The following is an 18,258-nucleotide window of genomic DNA, read 5'->3' on the forward strand; positions in this document are numbered from 1 at the left end:
CAAACAACTTGAAAATAACACCTCAAAATGAATTATGGAGTGGCAAAACCAGCAAAAGGATGAAGTGAAACAATTTTCCAGATGAACATAACTTAGAAGATTGTCAGGAAAAGTCTGGCTCATTGTGGGAAGGATGGAGTGCAATCTAGTTCAAGCTGCACCCCAAGAAACAAGCAGTAGGCCTTAGGGGTGACTGAATAAGCAGCAGAAGCAGCTTCCAGAACTCTCAGCCCACAGACAGGAAGAGAATAGGACAACTAGTCAGAAAAAGATTATAGGGGACCCTTTGCTGGCACAGGGTGCAGGACTTGGTTTCATTAGCCATGTGCAGTTCTGGGTCCCCGTTCCAAGGCAAAAAGGAACCCCAACACACCAGAGCTTGTGGCTACAGGGGGTAAGGACCCTGGTCACAGTTCCAGGTTGAAGAAGAGTACTTATGTTGGCTCAGAGAACAGAGCACAGGTCAGGAGAACAGTGAGCATGCCTCTCCTTAGATCACACCATCTTGGAAGCACTGAAAACGTGCAGACCCCAAGAACTAGCTCTAAAAACAGTAGCACAAAAAGGCTGAAGCTTGAGACAGTGCCCCCTGTACCCCAGGAGCAGAGCCCAACTTTAACAGAAAATTAAAAGTCAAGAAATAGGCTGGAAAAATAAGCAAACAACAGAAGAAGAAGAAGAAGAAGAAGAAGAAGAAGAAGAAGAAGAAGAAGAAGAAGAAGAAGAAGAAGAAGAAGAAGAGAACCTGGCCATTGAAAGTTACTATGGTGACAGGGAAGATCAAAATACAAAGTCAGAAGAATACAACAAAGTCAAAACAGCCATATCCAAAACCTCAAAGAAAATTGCAAATTGGCCTCAGGCCCAAAAACAATTCCTAGAAAAGCTCAAAAAGGACTTAAATCAGATAAGAGAAGTAGAGAAAAAACTGGAAAAAGAAATGAGAGTGATGCATGAAAATAATGGGGGGGAAAAGCATCAACAGCCTATAAAAGAGGCACAAAAAATACTGAAGACAATAGCACCTTATAAAACAGAATAGATCAAAAGGTAAAAAGAAGCATAAAAATCCACTGAAGAGAACTCCTTAAAAAGCAGAATTGGCTAAATGGAAAAAGAGGTACAAAATTTCTTTTTCTTTTTTCCTTTTTTTTAATTTTTGCAACTGGGGTTAAGTGACTTGCCCAGGGTCACACAGCTAGTAAGTGTCAAGTGTCTGAGGCTGGATTTGAACTCAGGTATTCTTGACTCCAGGCTGGTGCTCTATCCATTGTACCACCTAGCTGCTTCTGAGGTAGAAAATGTCACTGAAGAAAAGAACACCTTAAAAAGTAGAATTGGCCAAATGGAAAAGGAGTTATAAAAGCTCAAAAATAATTCCTTAAGACATAAAATTGGGCAACTAGAAGCTAATGACTCCACGAGACCTCAAGAAACAATAAATACCATAGAATAAAAAAAAGAAAGACAATGGGAAATATCTCATTGGAAAAACAACATGGAAAATAGATTGAAGAGAGATAATTTAAGAATTATTGGACTACCTGAAGGCCATGATAAAAAAAAAAAGAGCCTAGACATCATATTTCAAGAAATTATCAAAAAAAAAAACTGCCCTGATATGCTAGAACCAGAAGATAAAATAGAAATTGAAAGAATCAACTGATCAACTCCTGGAAGAAATCCCAAAATGAAAACTCCCAGGAATATTATAGCCAAATTCCCGAGCTCCTAGGTCAAGTAGAAAGTGTTGCAAGCAACTAGAAAGAAACAATTCAAATATTGTGGAGTCACAGTCAGGAAAACACAAGATTTAGCAAGCTTCCACAAAAAAGACTGAAGAATATCAAATTCTGGATGGCAAAGGAGTTAGGATCACAACCAAGAATCACCTACTCAGAAAAACTGAGCATAATTTTTCAGGGAAAAATTGGATATTAAGGAAATAGAAGATTTTCAAGCATTCCTGATGGAAAGACCAGAGCCGAATAGAAAATTTGACTTTCAAATACAAGACTCAAGAGAAACACAGAAAGATAAACAGGAAATAGAAATCATAAGGGATTCAATAAGGTTAAACGTTTAGATTCTTCTATGGGAAGATGATACTTGTAACTTCTAAGAACTTTATCATTATTTAGGCATTTAGAAGGAGTATACAAAGACAGAGGGCACAAGTGTAAATTCACTATGATGGGATAATATCTAAAAAAATTAAATTAAGGAGTGAGAAAGAGGGATACACTGGGAGAAGGGTTAAAGGAGAGGGAGAATGGGGTAAGTTATTTCACATAAAAGAGGCGCAAAAGAGTTTTTATATGTGGAAGATGGAGGAGATGGGGGGAAGGAGCGCCTGAGCCTTATTCTCATTGGAATTGGTTCAAAGAAGGAGTAACACACACTCAGTTGGGTAGAGAAATTTATATTACCCTACAGGGGTAGGAGAGGAAGGGGATAATAGAAGGATGGATTGGGAGAGATGGTGGGCAGAAGAAAAACACTTTTGAGGAAGGATTGGGGGAAAGAAGAGAGAGAGAAGGATAAATAGAGGGGAACATATATAATATGTAATATTATATAATGTATTATATAATAATATATAATATATTTAATAATATATTATATAGTATATAATGATATATAATATAATGATAGAAAATTTAAAAATTACCTCAGATTTCTTTGATAAAACTCTCATTTCTCAAATATAAAGAAAATGGAGTCAAATTTATAAGAATACAAGGCATTCCCCAATTGATAAATGGTCAAAGAATTGAAACAAGTAGTTTTTAGAAGAAATCAAATCTATCTACAGCCACGAGAAAAAAATGCTCTAAATCATTATTGATTAGAGAAATATAATTTAAAATAATTCTGAGATGCTACCTCACACCTATTAGATTGGCTAATAGGACAGAAAAGGAAAATGAGAAATGTTGGAGGGGATGTGGGAAAATTGGGACACTAGAGCACCATTGGTGGAGTTGTGAACCAGTCCAACCATTTTAGAGACCAATTTGGAACTATACCCAAAGGGTTATACAACTGTACATACATTTTGATCCAGAAATATTACTACTAGCTCTGTATCCCAAAGAGATTAAAAACCAAAAAGGTAAAGCACCTATATGTACAAAATATTTGTAGCAGCTCTTTGTGGTGTCAAGGAATTGGAAATTGAGTATATGCTATGACCTATGTTACCTATTTTAAAGGTAATACTTAAAAACTACAAAATCATTCTCATCATTTTGCTAATAGACTAGACATAAACACGCTTCATCTGTAAAATGTATATCATTAAAGTATATCACAGGAAAAACAAAATCTGGAAGGTATAAATTTTTTAAAAATTAATTTATTTATTTTTAGTTTTCAACACTTACTTCCACAAGATTTTGAGTTCCAAATTTTCTCCCCATTTTGTCCCTCCCCCCACCCCAATATGGCATGCATTCTGAATGCCCCTTGCCCTAATCTGCCCTCCCTTCTATCTCTCCCCCCTCTTCTCTTATCCCCTTCCCCTTCAATTTTCCTGTAGGGCAGGGTAAATTTCTATGCCCCATTTCCTGTATATCTTATCTCCCAGTTGTACGTGAAAACGATTTTTTTAATGTGTTTTTAAATTTTGGGGTTCCAAATTTTCTCCCTTCTGCCTTCCCATCCACCCTCACTGAGAAGGCAAGCAACTCAATATAGGTTATACATGTATAGTCACTCAAAACACTTCCATAGTAGTCATGTTGTGAAAAACTAAGTATATTTCCTTTCATCATATCCCACCCCCCCATTTATTCCTTTCTCTCTTTTGACACAGTCCCTCCTTAGAAGTGTTTGCTTCTGATTACCTCCTCCCCCAATCTGCCCTCCCCTCTATCATCCTCCTATTCTCTTGTCCCATTCCCCCCCCCATTTTCCTATAGGATAAGATAGAATTCCATACCCAATTCAGTGTGTATGTTATTCCCTCCTTAAGTCAAATCCTACAAGAATAAGATTAACTCATTCCCTCTCACCTTCCCCCATTTCCCCTCCACTGTAAAAGCCTTTTCTTGCCTGTTTTATGTGAGATAATTTACCCCATTCTACTTCTCCCTTTCCCCTTCTCCCAGCATAATCATCTCTCATCCCTTAATTTTATTCTCCACATATCACCCCTTCATCTTCAACCCACCCTGTGCGCTCTATCTATCTATCTATCTATCTATCTATCTATCTACATACATACATACATACATACATATAATTGTTTTTCCTCCAACTACTCTAATACCGACAAAGGACTCATGAATTACAAATACCATCTTTCCATGCAGAATGTAAACAGTTCAACCTTAAGAAGTCCCTTATGATTTCTCTTTCTGTTTACCTCTTCATGTTTCAATTGAGTCTTGTATCTGAAAGTCAAATTTTCTATTCAGCTCTAGTCTTTTCATCAAAAATGCTTGAAAGTCATCTATTTCACTGAATATCCAGTTTTTCCCCTGAAAGATTATACTCAGTTTTCCTGGATAGGTTCTTATCTACTTTTAATAAATGCTAGTGAAATACATCTGTACACAAGAGAAATTAGTTTGCATGCCTTATGTTTTGTATGTAGACCAACTTAACAGAAAGCTAACAAAATTCTCATCATAAAGACAACCCAGAAAGATTTGGATGTGGACTTTTGTTTGTCCATTTGCTTGTTTTTGCTGGAAGAGAGGAAGAGCTATAAGCAAACTTCGAGGTCATTTGCTCCAAACCTACTTATTTGTAGACAAGACCACTAAGGCTAAGAGGGAAACAACCATGGTCTGGGACTCTAAGCCAAGTCCCTTCACTCAAAATCCAGTGTTTTGTCCATAAACCAGGCTGTCTTTTCAGATCTGGAAATGTACTTGAGGAATGAGGGTCGATTCAGAGCCCATACAGGCTGAAAGACCCATTGAGTTGCTGGAAGAGTGAACTCTGAAGAGTTCTAAGTGGGAAGGAAGGAGGAAAAGGCCTGAGCTGACAACTCCATGAGATCACTGGGCTATAGGGCTGCTGGGGGAGGAGGTATGTGGGCCCCTTTGCTAAACCCTCACTCCATGGGAAAGGAGGAAGGAAATAAGCAAGTTTTAAACACCTGTTATGGGCCAGGCACTGTGCTAAGCAATTTACAAAAATTACCTCATTTTTTTCTTCACAACCACCTAGAGAGTGAGGTTCTATTATGTCTTCATTTTCAATTGAGATAACTGAGGCAAACAGAAGTTAAATGACTTCCCAGTGTGAGGACAGATTTGAACTCAGCTCTTTCTGATTCCATATCCATGATCTATCCACTGTCCCACTTAGCAGGTGATGTTAGCTGTCAGGAAGTCTGGCCATATCTGCAGTAACTGTTGGGGCTGGAAGCGATGAACCAGGACAAGTCGGTGGAAGGCACAATGGTCATACTTCCTCCTGGACATCAGGAAGGTGTTGGGGGGAGGAGGTGTGGGCTTCACTCCAAGCTGTTTCAGGCACAACCCCACAAACACATCCTCCAAGTAGATGGCTTTTGATTCCCTGAGCTACTACAGTGAGGATCCTGAGGGCCAGGGGGCCAGACATCACATAGCCAGGCCCCACAGTAGTCTGGATACTTGTCCTGGGAATACAACTCTCGGGGCACATACCACTTGTGACCCCGTTCTCCGCAAGGGCCTGTGTTTCTGTAGATGTGGCCTGTGACGAAGTTGCGCCGCAGGGGTCCACTAGGCCGCAACACTTGCTGGACCAGGTAGCTGGGTTTAGGAAGACATCACTATCCACCTTGAGCACATAGTGGCAGTGGGACAGTACTGGGCCATCCATTCCAGCCCCATGAGGACCTTGAGAGTCAAGTTGCGGTATGTATCCAGGAAGCCCACCTGGAGGAGATCCCCATGCTCCCTGTCCTCCTCCTCCACGAGGGCCTGAAGTTCCTCGGCAAAGAGGGGTTGGGGCAGGCCAAGAACAAAGAGGCGGTGGATGACCACACCAGGAATCAAAGTCTCATTGCCCCATGTTTGCCGGATGGCATGGCGTATCCCCACGTCCTGGGCCTGGGTCATCACCAGCATGAGCAGGAAGGGCACACCTCTGAGATCTTCACACTTCTCAGGATGGTTGATCAGGAAGGGGTAGGGATAAGGGTATCTCAGGTCCAAGGGGTGTGGTGTCTGAGCCTGCCACTCAAACTTCCTTGAAGAGAGGCCCAGCAGGTCTTTAGTGGAGCCTCTGGGATGAGGGCCACAGAGCCACTGAAGGTACGCCGGGACCTTGCTGTTGATCTACCAGCAGCACCAACAGCCACATGAAAGCCGAACCCAGTAAAACCTTCAATATTAGCTGCCTCCCCATCTGCCTCGTGGTGCAAAAGTTCTGGTGAAGAAAGAGGAGGTTAGCATTGGGTAAGGAGTTTCATACATACCCCACCCCTAGCCTCCTGCTCATTCTTCCCTCTCTGTGGACTACATGTTTCCTGGTTTATGGTGCCAGGATTTGCTGAGTGGGAGGGATAAAGGCAGGGGAGCTGAGAAGAGTGAGGAATCAGAAGGAGAGGTATTAGGGGTAGGCAGAACTGCACTGTGCAGGGAGAAGAGCTTTGGATTGGGAGATAGGAGCCCTGACCCTCTGGTCCCAACTCTTCCACTATGTAATCTCAGGCAAGATCTTCCCAGTCTCACCTGGAAGATTTCTTAGGACTGGTTCAACTCTGACAGTCCACAGTATTGTGAGAAAGAGACTGAGGGATGAAGGAGCCCCAGAGTGCCTACATGGGGAGCAGTTCATGCATTATCACCCCTAATTATACTAGGAACTATTGGACAAGGAAGGACTAGAGCTCTGCCTGTCACCTTCTGGAGACTGAGTTGTTAAGAATTGGAATGATTGGTGGAATTTGTCCTCATTTACTAAGATTCTTGCTTTGCTTAATTCTTCTGTTTGAAGTCCTTTCCCTACCTTACTGTCCCAGAGGCACTGATCAATTGGAGATGAGGTCTGATCCCAGAGTTCTTGCCCTTAAAAATCTGGTATCTATCCTGGAAACTGTTCTCATCTCCCATCCCCTCCCCTACCCCCCCCAGAAAAGGAGACAAATTTCTAGGTTATTGCCCTGAGACGCCCAGGGGCTAGATTAAAGAAGGTCTCTGTGACACATGCCTGGCCCCTAATCTCAGCCCTAATTCCAGAGTCTGTTTTTCCTGAAGGTAAAGGCAGGCAGACTCAATGACTTGCACATAGTAGGAGCTTAATAAATGTTGAATTTAATTCTGTGCCCAAGAAACTCAGGGGCCTTGAGCTGGTCTCCTAGGTCCCTCTATCAAAGTCCCTTTTTTCTGTTCTTTCTCCTCTCACCAGCAGAGTACTCACCCTCTTCTTTGACAGGATGCCTGTGATGCCTCAGGACGACAACTCACAAGAGACTGACTGCCAGACTTTTGGCTAGGGAGGTACATGATATGGGAGGAATGTGGAGGTGGGAGGGGTAGGGCACCTACTGAGTCCAAGTTCATCTCAAAGTATGGGGCAGGGCAGATCACCCAGGCAACAGGGCAGGAAGGTCAGGCTAAGCTTTCTGGAACCCATGTGCTCGAGCCCATAGATCTATAGCTGAAAATAACTTCAGAGGTCCCATGACCCAACTCTTCATTTCACAGCTGGGGAAACTGAGACCCTTGAAATTTAAGTGATTCATCTATTGATTGAAGGTCATGGATCCTTTACTCATTTTAAAGCAACTGACAACTACACAGTAATTAGTCTTAAAGTACACTTTCAAAATTATAAAATGTATCCGTAACAGATTTATGAAGTGACCTAACAAAAATCTGTAAAATATTAACGAAACATGGAACCTATCATTCTAAGGCAAACATAAAAAGATTAACATTTACACATCAAAAAAAGAAAGCGAGAGATTCTTTTTTTCTTAAATTTTTTTTTAGGTTTTCAACATTTACTTCTATAAGATTTTGAATTCTAAGTTTTCTCCCCCTCCCTCCACTCTCCCCTCCCCAAGACAGTGTACAATCTGATATAGGCTCTACTTGTACAATCATATTAAACATATTTCCACATTAGTCATGCTGTAAAGAAGAACTAGAACCAAAGGAAAAACCATGAGAAAGAAGACACACACACACACACACACACACACACACGAGAAAATAGTATGCTTTGATCTGTATTCAGACTCCACAGTTCTTTCTCTGGATGTGGATAGCATTTTCCATTGTAAATCTTTTGGAATTGTCTTAGTTCCTTGTATTGCTGAGAAAGCCAAGTCTATCACAGTTGATCATAGCACAGTGGTGCTGTTACTGTGTACAACGTTCTCCTGGTTCTGCTCACTTCACTCAGTATCAGTCCATACAGGTCTTTCCAGGTTTTTCTGAAGTCTGCCTGCTCATCATTTCTTATAGCACAACAGTGTTCCATTACATTCATATACCACAACTTGTTCAGCCATTCCCCAATTGAAGGGCAGCCCCTCAATTTCCAATTCTTTGTCACCTCAAAAAGAGCTGCTATAAATATTTTTGTGCATGTGGCTCCTTTTCCCATTTTTATGATCTCTTTGGGATACAGCCCTAGAGTGATATTGCTGGGTCAAAGGGTATGCACAGTTTTATAGCCTTTTGGGCATAATTTCAAATTACTTTCCAGAATGGTTGGATCAGTTCACAACTCCACCAGCAATGCATTAGTGTTCCACTAGGGGAGAGAATCTTGATAGACATTCTCAGAGCACATAACAAACAAGTTAAAAGAAAATTTAAAAACCAGACATCGTTTAGTTCAATGAGCACTGGATTTACCAAATATAACTGAAAGTGACTCACTGCCAAATGGAGCCTATGAAATGAGAAAGATCCAAGAGAGAATGTTTAAAAATGCACCGAAGAGAACAGAAGAAAGTACAGAAGGAAACACAGAGAAGTAGGAAAGCTTTGAAAGTGACAGTGAATTTATGATATTCTTTGTATTGTTTTGCATGAAAAACTAAGAATCTTAGCTTTTAAGTATATAATAAATTGAACATGTAACTGTCAAAACTGCACTACCCATCTGAGATTTTTTCTTGCCTTCCTTCTGTTTTCTCAGATGTATTTTTAAAAACTGCTTTAATGACCCTCTTTCATTATTTTTGGGGCTCTCTATCCTTACTCCCTTCTCCTTTCCATCCCTCCTTTCCTCCAAAAAATGTAAATGAAAAAAATGGATAAAACCATTGAAAGAAATATGCATAGTTAAGCAAAATCCAATCCCATACTGGCTGTATTTAAAATTTATGTCTTGTTCTTCATCACAGTTTATCACTTCTTCGTCAGGAGGCAGGTAGCATACCTCATCAAGGCTCTGGAATTGAGGGTAGTGCCTATGTCCTTTTCCCAGTTTTTATCCTTGACCTCTCAGAAACTTTTAATACTGTTGACCATCCCCACCTAGATATTCTTTCTTCCTGTTGCTTTTGTGACACTTCTCTCTTTTATTTTCCTTCCAGTCTGTCTAGTCAACAACCCAAACCCAATATGTCTAAAACAGAACTTAACAGCTCTTCCCCTTACACCAGCTCCTTCTTAAATTTCCCTCTTTTTATTAATCACAGTCCCAAGTGCCCAGATTCATAACCTTGGAATAGTCTTAGACTCTTTCTTTTCTTTGTCCCCCTTAACCAATCAATTACCAAATGTGGTTGACTATATCTCCACCAAAACTCTTGCAACTATCTGCTTTTTACTCACAGAACCACCATCCTCATTCAGTCTCTCATGACCTCTTGCTTTACTACTTTTTAAACATATCTATGTATATGTATATTTATATGTATATATATGTGTATATAATTTTTCAATAAGCAAAGATCTGCCCTCTTACCTTCCTACCCCAACTCTTCCTTCTCCACTTGAGAACAAAAGAAAAACAGACCCCATTAAAACATGTATAGTCAATCAATACAAATTTCAAAAAAAATATTGTCTCATTCTACACTCTGAAGCCTTTACATCTCTATTGGGAGGTAGGTAATATGTTTCATCATTAGTCCTCTGGAATCATGGTTGGTCATTACAGTGGTAAGAGTTTCTAATTCTTTCAAAGTTGTTTGCCTCTACCATATGGTTATTACTGTATAAATTGTTGTCCTGGTTCTATTCACTTCACTCAGCATCAGATCAAAAAAGTCTTCCCAGGTTTCTCTGAAATCATCCTTTTCATCATGTCTTACAACACTAATTTCTTAATTTTCCCTAATCTTCCTTTCTGTACTCCCTTCCAGTGTATTCCCCTTCTACTCTCTTTCTATTTTTCTCTCAAGATCACCAAGACATAACGAACCACTCCTGGGCCTTAGCTAATTGGACTCTCTCTTGACCCTGATGATGATAGGACTCATGGGCGAAACAGGTATCATTTCCTTATATTACAATGTGAGCAGTTTATCCTTGTTTACTCATTGCTCATTCATGTGTACCTTTTTATGCTTCTCTTAACGACTGTGTTTGAACTTCAAAGTTTTTAAATGGCTCTGGTTTTTCCATCAGGAATGCTTGGAAATACTCATTATTCCTCATTTCTTCCCTATTGCATTATACTTGTTTTGCTGAGGAAGTTGCTCTGGCTGTAAGCCTCTATCTTTTGCCTCCTGGAATATCATATTCCATACGACTTTATAGTGATGGCTGCTAAACTGTGTATGATCCTGATTGTGACTCTTCAGTACTGTGACATTCCTTTTTCCTGGCTGTTTGTAATGTTTTTTCTTTGACTTGGAAGCTCTGGATTTTGGCTGTCATGTTCCCGGAAGTTTTCATTTTGAGGTCTCTTTCAGGAGGTGTCTGGTATATTCTTTTTCGTTCCACTCTGCCCTCTTGTTCTAAGAGATCTGAGTAGTTTTCTTTTAAGATTTCTTGAAAGATGATGTCTAAGTTCTTCTTTCAGTCATGATGTGCAGATAGTCCAATGAGTCTTAAATTTTTTCAATTTGATCCATTTCCAGGTCTGTTGTTTTTACTACAAGATATCTTATATTTTCCCCTATTTTTTTCAACTATTTGACTTTGTTGACTATTGTTTTTTGGAGTCATTGGCTTCCATTTGCATGTTTAATCATTGTTGAGTCATGTCTCATTCTTCATGACCCCATTTTCTTGGGATTTTCTTGGCAAAGATACTGGAGTGGTTTGCCATTTTCTTCTCCAGCTCATCTGACAGATAAGGAAACTGAGGTAAACAGGGTTAAGTGAATTGCCCAGGGTCACACAGATAGTAAGTGTCTGAGGTCACATTTGAACTAAGGTCTTCCTAACTCCAGGCCTGGCACTCTATCCACTGTGCCACTTCTCTGCCCTTGTGCAAGGTCACACAAATATTAAATTGCAGAGATGAGATCCGAAGTTAGGTCCCTTGGTTCATGGGGGACTACTGAAGGTTTCTGAAGAGAGTGGCCTGCTCAGATTTGTGCTTTATGTTAACAGCTATGGGAAGAATGGATTAGAGAGGGGAGAAGCTAAAATCAAGAATTCCAGTTTAGAAAGTATTGTTATCTATGGCCCAGAGGCCTCCTCCCAGAAAAAGCCTCCTCTGGACTTTCACAAAGGCTGGATTAATCCTGGGGATGGCCTGACCCAGTCAATGGAGTCAGGGTTTTCTCTAACTCTTAAGCTCATAATATAAAGTATAATTGTATAGAATAGAATAGAAAAATTATATAATATAATATAATATAATATAACACAACATAACATGATATAATATAATATAATATAACACAACATAACATGATATAATATAATATAATATAATATAATATAATATAATATAATATAATATAATATAATATAATATAATATATAATATAATATAATATATATATATAATATAAAATATAACATAACATATATATACAATATAATACAATGTTATATTAGGTTGTGTTATGTATTATTATATTATACTATAGTATGTTGTATTATATCATAGTATGTTATATTATATTATATTATATCATATCATGTCATGTCATATCATATCATATCATATTATATCATATCATGTTATATAGATCACAATATAAAATATAAAACCCTTAAGGAAAATTTCTAGAAGAAGCTTAGGTACAACTCATGTCTACGGTCTTCCCAAAATGTAGTAAGAGGCAACCAGGTGGCACAGTGAATACAGTGCTGAGCCTGGAGTCAGGAAGACCTGAGTTCAAATGTGAACTCAGACATTTATGTGACCTTAGGTAAGTCATCTAATTTCTGTCTGCCTGTTTCTTCAACTCTAAAATAGGGATGATAATAATACCAACCTGCCAGGATTGTTATGAGACAATATTTGTAACGTACTCAGTATACTGCCTGGTAAATAGTAAGTGCCTAGAAAATGCTTGTTTCCTTCCTTTCTTCTCAGCTATCATGTTCCTTGGAGTTTTCATTGTGGAGTTTCTTTACAGAGGTGACTGGTGGATTCTATTTCTACTCTGCCCTCTAGTTCTAAGAGACTAGGGCAGTTCTCTTTTTAAAATTTCTTGAAATATGTATCAGCTCTTCTTTTGGTCATAGTGTGTGTATAGTGCAGTGATTCTTAAAGTTTTTTCTCTTTGATGTATTTCCTTGTCACTTTTTTCAATGAGATACTTTATATTTTCTTCCTATTTTTAGCCTTTCAACTTTATTTCTCATGAAATCATTGGCTTCTATTTGTTCCACTCTAATTTTTAAGGATTTTGTTGCTTGGGTAAGGTTTTGTACCTCTTGTGCCAAACTGTTAATTGCCTTTCTAATTCTTTCTTCATTGGCTCTTTTTCCAATCTCCCCATGCCCAAGCACTCTCATTTTATTTTCAAAACATTTTTATCTCCTTTTAAAAAAAAACTCTTGTTTCATCTCTCTCTCTCTCTCTCTCTCTCTCTCTTCTCTCTCTCTCTCTCTGTCTCTTTCACACACACACACACACACACACACACACACATACACACACACACACATGCACGCACACATTCTTCCTTCATCTTTTCCAGGAATTCTAATTGAATTTGTGCCTAAGCTTTATTTTTCTCTGAGGGATTGCTTGTAGATATTTTGGAGTCATTCTCTTCTTCTGGGCTTGTATCTTGAGCATCCCTACCCCCACAATAGCTCAGCATGATGTGGTTCTTTTTTTTCCCCCCATCCTTCCTGTCAACTTCCTGATGTCACACAATGTTAGGAATGGGCTCTGCCATGCTTCTGGAGGCAAGATCTAGGCTGGTTCTGTTGTTCCTTTCTTAAGGTATTGAGTGTCGTGTCATTCCAGGATCTCAGGGATGAGCTGTAGACCTGCAAACTTTCAGTGCTCCCCAAAGGGTATGATCCAGGGCAATGTTTGATTGCTGCCTCCCTGCTCTGAACTCTGCAAGTTTCTGATCTGGGTTTGGGTCTAAGCAAGACAGCTTGCAAGTAGACAGCTGCTAGACTCTACCCTTATCAGCCAGCTGGGAAGTTCTACGGGTTCAACATGACAGAACCGTAGGCTCCCCTTTGGTCTGGGATTCCTTCCTTGGTCATTCTTCTGCAGGTTGGCTAAATCCTGGAACTGAGACCCTGCTCTGCTCCTGGGAGTCTGAACCACACTGCTACAGCTTCCTTCTGAACTTACTCCTTTCTTGCTATACCAGCCTAAGTCTTTTCCACCTAAACACAACCCTTGAGTATAGGTCCCCTTCTCAGTCATCCCTGAATCTGTGACCCAGGTAGCAGATGATAAAGCTTCCAATTGGTTCCTGCCTCCATCATAATGTCCTTGTAATGGTCTGGGGGTGTCCTGGTTTGCTTGTAGGACCTTCTCTTGTCCTGGTGCATGGCCTTCCCTGAATGCTGGAGTGCTCTGCAGGAGGGTATGCCCTATTCTGACCCAGTCCCCAGTACCAACAGATCTCTATGTCTATTTCCTTACAACAAGCTGAGCTGTATAAAGGACCCATTATAAGTTTTTCTGGATTTCCCCATAAGAATTTGTTTTGGTGCATATTCTGGATGTGTTTGGAAGATTCATGGAGGTAACATCATTGCACTGCTTCCTGCTGCTCTACCATCTTCGCTCTGCCTAATGATATACTTTTTTTAACTTCACATTTTATTTATTTTTATTTTTAGTTCTAAATTCTTTCCCTCTCTCCACCCTCCCCTACCCATTGAGAAGGCAAGAAATATAATATCCATTATACATATGAAGTCATGCAAAACATTTCTGCATTAACCATGCACCCAAAAAAAATAACAAGTAAGGAAACAAAGGGAAAAATATGTTTCAAGTCTTACGATATACTTTAAAAGAAAAAAGCAAGATATATGCAGTAGAGATTCTCATTTTCTCCTTAACTCTCTCTCTCTCTCTCTCTCTCTCTCTCTCTCTCTCTCTCTCTCTCTCTCTCTCTCTCTCTCTCTCTCTCTCTCTCTCTCTCTCTCTCTCTCTCTCTCTCTCTCTCTCTCTCTCTCTCTCTCTCTCTCTCCCTGTCTGTTCTATGTTGTAACAAGAAGTGAATGTGGTTTTTTTTGGCATTTTTCAAGTTCAAAACTATTTTTAAAAGGAAAGTATAGCTATAAACAAGAGAAAGATTGGAATCAAATTGGCTCTCTGTGGGTGACATGCACATGAGCTCAGCTAACTATATGTATATATGATTGTTGAACAAATGACTGAGTCACGCAGACTTGTTTATGGAATTAGAAGGGTTTAGAATGACTACTTGTTGCCATCAGAAACTACAGAAAAGAAGACTGGACTAAGTAATCTAGGTAGACTATGTTGGAGACAGTGCAAGATATCATTATATACCACCAAATTTTATCACCTACCCAATACCTAGCAAGACCTAATCTGAGGGCTAGAACTACACAGCAGAGGCTAGCTTTCTTTCGTGGGCTGACACATGGGAAATCTCCATAGTATAAGTATAGACCTCAAAATACCCTCAACAATGCAACCTATCAACTATACTAGAATTGGCCCACTTTCACAGCTATGCTGCCCACTGTTGCATGGACAAAACAGTGATTTGTAAAAATGCAAGGAAGCTATTTTCAGGCACAGCTAGGTGTCTCAGTGGATAGAGCACTGAGCTTGGAACCAGAAAGACTCATCTTTGGGAGTTAACTTTCAGCCAGAGAAACTTACTAGCTGTGTGACCCTGGGCAAATCATTTAACCCTGGTTTGCCTCAGCTTCCTTATCTGTAAAGTGAGCTGGAGAAGGAAATGGAAAAGTACGTCAGTATTTTTACCAAGAAAACCCCAAATAAGGTCATGGAGAGTCAGACACAACTGAAAAAAAAATGACAACAAAAACAAGGAAGTTATTTGATAACTGTTGCCTGGCAGGAACCTTGAAATGTCAATCAGGAGGTTCTGTTAGGATCACTAAATAGGTCAATGCTCTAGTCAATAGGATGGAACTGCTCCTATGACTCTAATCCAAAGCTCATATTGGGTGACATAAGTTTCCAGGCTGGCCCTCCTTGAGACCATCATGATGCTTGACTTGAAATAGAGGAGAGGGGAGGGAGTGGACTTCTTTGTGTTCTGAGATCCCAAGAAAGCAAGATACCAATCAATGTCCCACCCAGTGTGGTGCTTTGGAGCAGATGGCATGGTACACTAAAGGGAGTGAACCATGAGTACGCCACATGAAATCAATGGAAGATATTGATGTTTTTATTGTATTACAGCACCACACCAAAACAAAATTGGAAATCTCTTACCAGTGAGTTGTAGTAAAGGGCTTCATATTGCTTTTTGTTAACAATATTAATAACAAGTTAAAAATCTTATGTTACATAATCTTACCTGGGCTCTCTCTTTATTCTTCTTGCGTAAAGACAAGAGTATACACAAGAACAGTAACCACACCTCTCTGAGGATAATACCACCTTGGAAGCACCAAAAATTTGCAGACCACCAGGACTAGCTCTGAAAATAACAGCACAGGGGCAGCTAGGTGGCACAGTGGATAGAGCACTGGCCCTGAAGTCAGGAGGACCTGAGTTCAAATCTGGCCTCAGACACTTGACACTTACTAGCTGTGTGACCCTAGGCAAGTCACTTAACCCTAATTGCCTAAAAGCAAAAAATAAAATAAAATAAAAAGCAAAATAACAGCACAAAAGAACCTGAAGCTTGACAGCCCCAGGTAAGCAGAGTCCAATTTTAACATACCGTTCAAAGTGAAGAAAGAGGCTGGGAAAATGAGCAAGTGATGACCAAAAAAACCCCTCAGCCATAAAAAGCTATTTTGGTGGTAGGGAAGATGAAGACATAAACTTAGAAGAAGACAAAATGAGGAAACAGCTATGAACAAAGCTTCAAAAAAATGCTAATTGGACCCAAGCCCAACAAGAATTCCTAGAAGAATTAAACAAAGACATGTGAGTGGCAGAGGCAAAATTGAGAAAAGAAATGAAAGTGATGAAAAAAATATGAAAAGAGAGCTAGCAGCTTGGCAAAAGTAGTGCAAAAAATACTGAAGAAAATGTCACCTTAAAAAATAGAATTGGCTTAATGGTAAAAGAGGCACAAAGATTCACTAAAGAAAAGAACTTAAAAAGTAGAATTGAGCAAATAGAAGTTAATGACTCCATGAGACATGAAGAAACAATAAAATAAAGTAAAAAGAATGAAAAAAAATAGAAGAAAATATAATATATCTCATTGGCAAAACAACTGGCTTGGAAAATAAATTGAGGAGCAATAATTTTTTAAAATTTATTTTATTTTTATTAATTAATTTTTAGTTTCCAACATTCACTTCCATAAGCTTTTGAGTTTTAAATTTTCTCCCCCTCCCGCCCTACCTCCTCCCCAAGATGGCATGCAATCTGATATAGACTCTACATATACATTCCTATTAAACATAGTTTCACATTAGTCATATTATAAAAAATTAGAATCAATAGGAGGAAACACAAGAAAGAAGAAAGAAAACAAAACAGAAGAAAAAAAAGGGCAAATAGTATGCTTCAACCTGCATTCAAACTCCATAGTACTTTCTCTGGATATAGATAACATTTTCCATCATGAGACTTTTGGAGATGTCTTAGATCCTTGCATTGCTGAGAAGAGCTAAGCCTATCAAAGTTAGTCATCACACAACAGGGCTGTTGTTGTGTGCAATGCTCTTCTGGTTCTGCTCACTTCACTCAGCATCAGTCCAGATTTTTCAGAAGGCCACTTGCATTAAGGAGAAATAATTTAAGAATTATTGGACTACCTGAAAGTCATGATTAAAAAAAAGCCTAGACATAATTTTTCAAGAAATTATCAAGTGAAACTGCTCTGATATTCTAGAATCAGAGGGTAAAACAGAAATTAAAAGAATCCACTGGCAGGAGCCATGATGGTGGAATAAGAGTGAGTCTCTCTTTCCCTCCCTTATTAGCCCTTGAAAGCCCAGAAAATATCACCCCAGGGAAAACACTGAAACAGCTGAACCTGAAGAAAGATGGGGTGCAGCAGTCTAGTAGACCAGGTAGCTTGAGGAATTAACTGGAAAGGCCCCTCTTAACCTTGGGAGAAGGGAGCAGTACAGAATGGGAGGCATCCCAGCAAGCTAGTGAAAAGCCCCACCTCAGCCTACCAGGAGGAGATCTGGAATCCCAGGTGATGGAGCAGGCAAACACCAACACCTGGACCCCAAGTGCCTCATTGAGGGGGAACTGGTGGAAATCAGCTAAAAAACCACCAGGTGCCTCAGCATTCTACAGCAACCAGCTCTCCCAGTGCCTCAGCAAAACTAAGGGAAGCAGCACCCCAAGGGGCCCCAGGTAGATAAACGTCCTACAACATCCATCTGAAAGGAGCTGAAGAAAGCAAAAGGAAGAAAGGCCTGGGTGAGCAGGAAATCTCCAGGAGCCACACTACCCAATCCTACCCTAGAGTTCCAGTGTTGCTGATTCCAGCCCAACACCAGGTAAGCTGCCAGAATCCTACAGCCTCCAACTGCCAACATTGGAGGCCCAGCACACAAAGCCATGACCAGGCCCTAGGCTCCCAACACAAGAAGCTTGGGTCAGTGCCCTCTGCTCCCCAGCAGGAGAGCCCAATCTCTTTAAAGGCCAGGAAATAAGCAAACACCATGAGCAAAAAGAAATATGATAGATTCTTATTATGGGAAGAGTGAAGATCAAGGCAGAAATTCTGAAGAGGACATCATTGTCAACAAATTCATATCTGGGAATATGAACTGGTCATAAGCCCAAAAAGCCTTCTTAGATGAGTTCAAGAAGGAT

General features: G+C 39.8%; 1 pseudogene; it reads right to left on the reverse strand.

Annotated features, from left to right (window-relative positions):
* Window positions 1-3,516: 3,516 nt before the first annotated feature.
* On the reverse strand, window positions 3,517-6,367 carry LOC110214439 (beta-1,3-galactosyltransferase 2-like; annotated as a pseudogene).
* Between the last annotated feature and the right edge of the window lie 11,891 nt (window positions 6,368-18,258).

This window comes from Phascolarctos cinereus, unplaced genomic scaffold, assembly GCF_003287225.1.
Source record: "Phascolarctos cinereus isolate Bilbo 61053 unplaced genomic scaffold, phaCin_HiC Scaffold_4;HRSCAF=312, whole genome shotgun sequence".
In the NCBI taxonomy this organism is placed as follows: Eukaryota; Metazoa; Chordata; class Mammalia; order Diprotodontia; family Phascolarctidae; genus Phascolarctos; species Phascolarctos cinereus.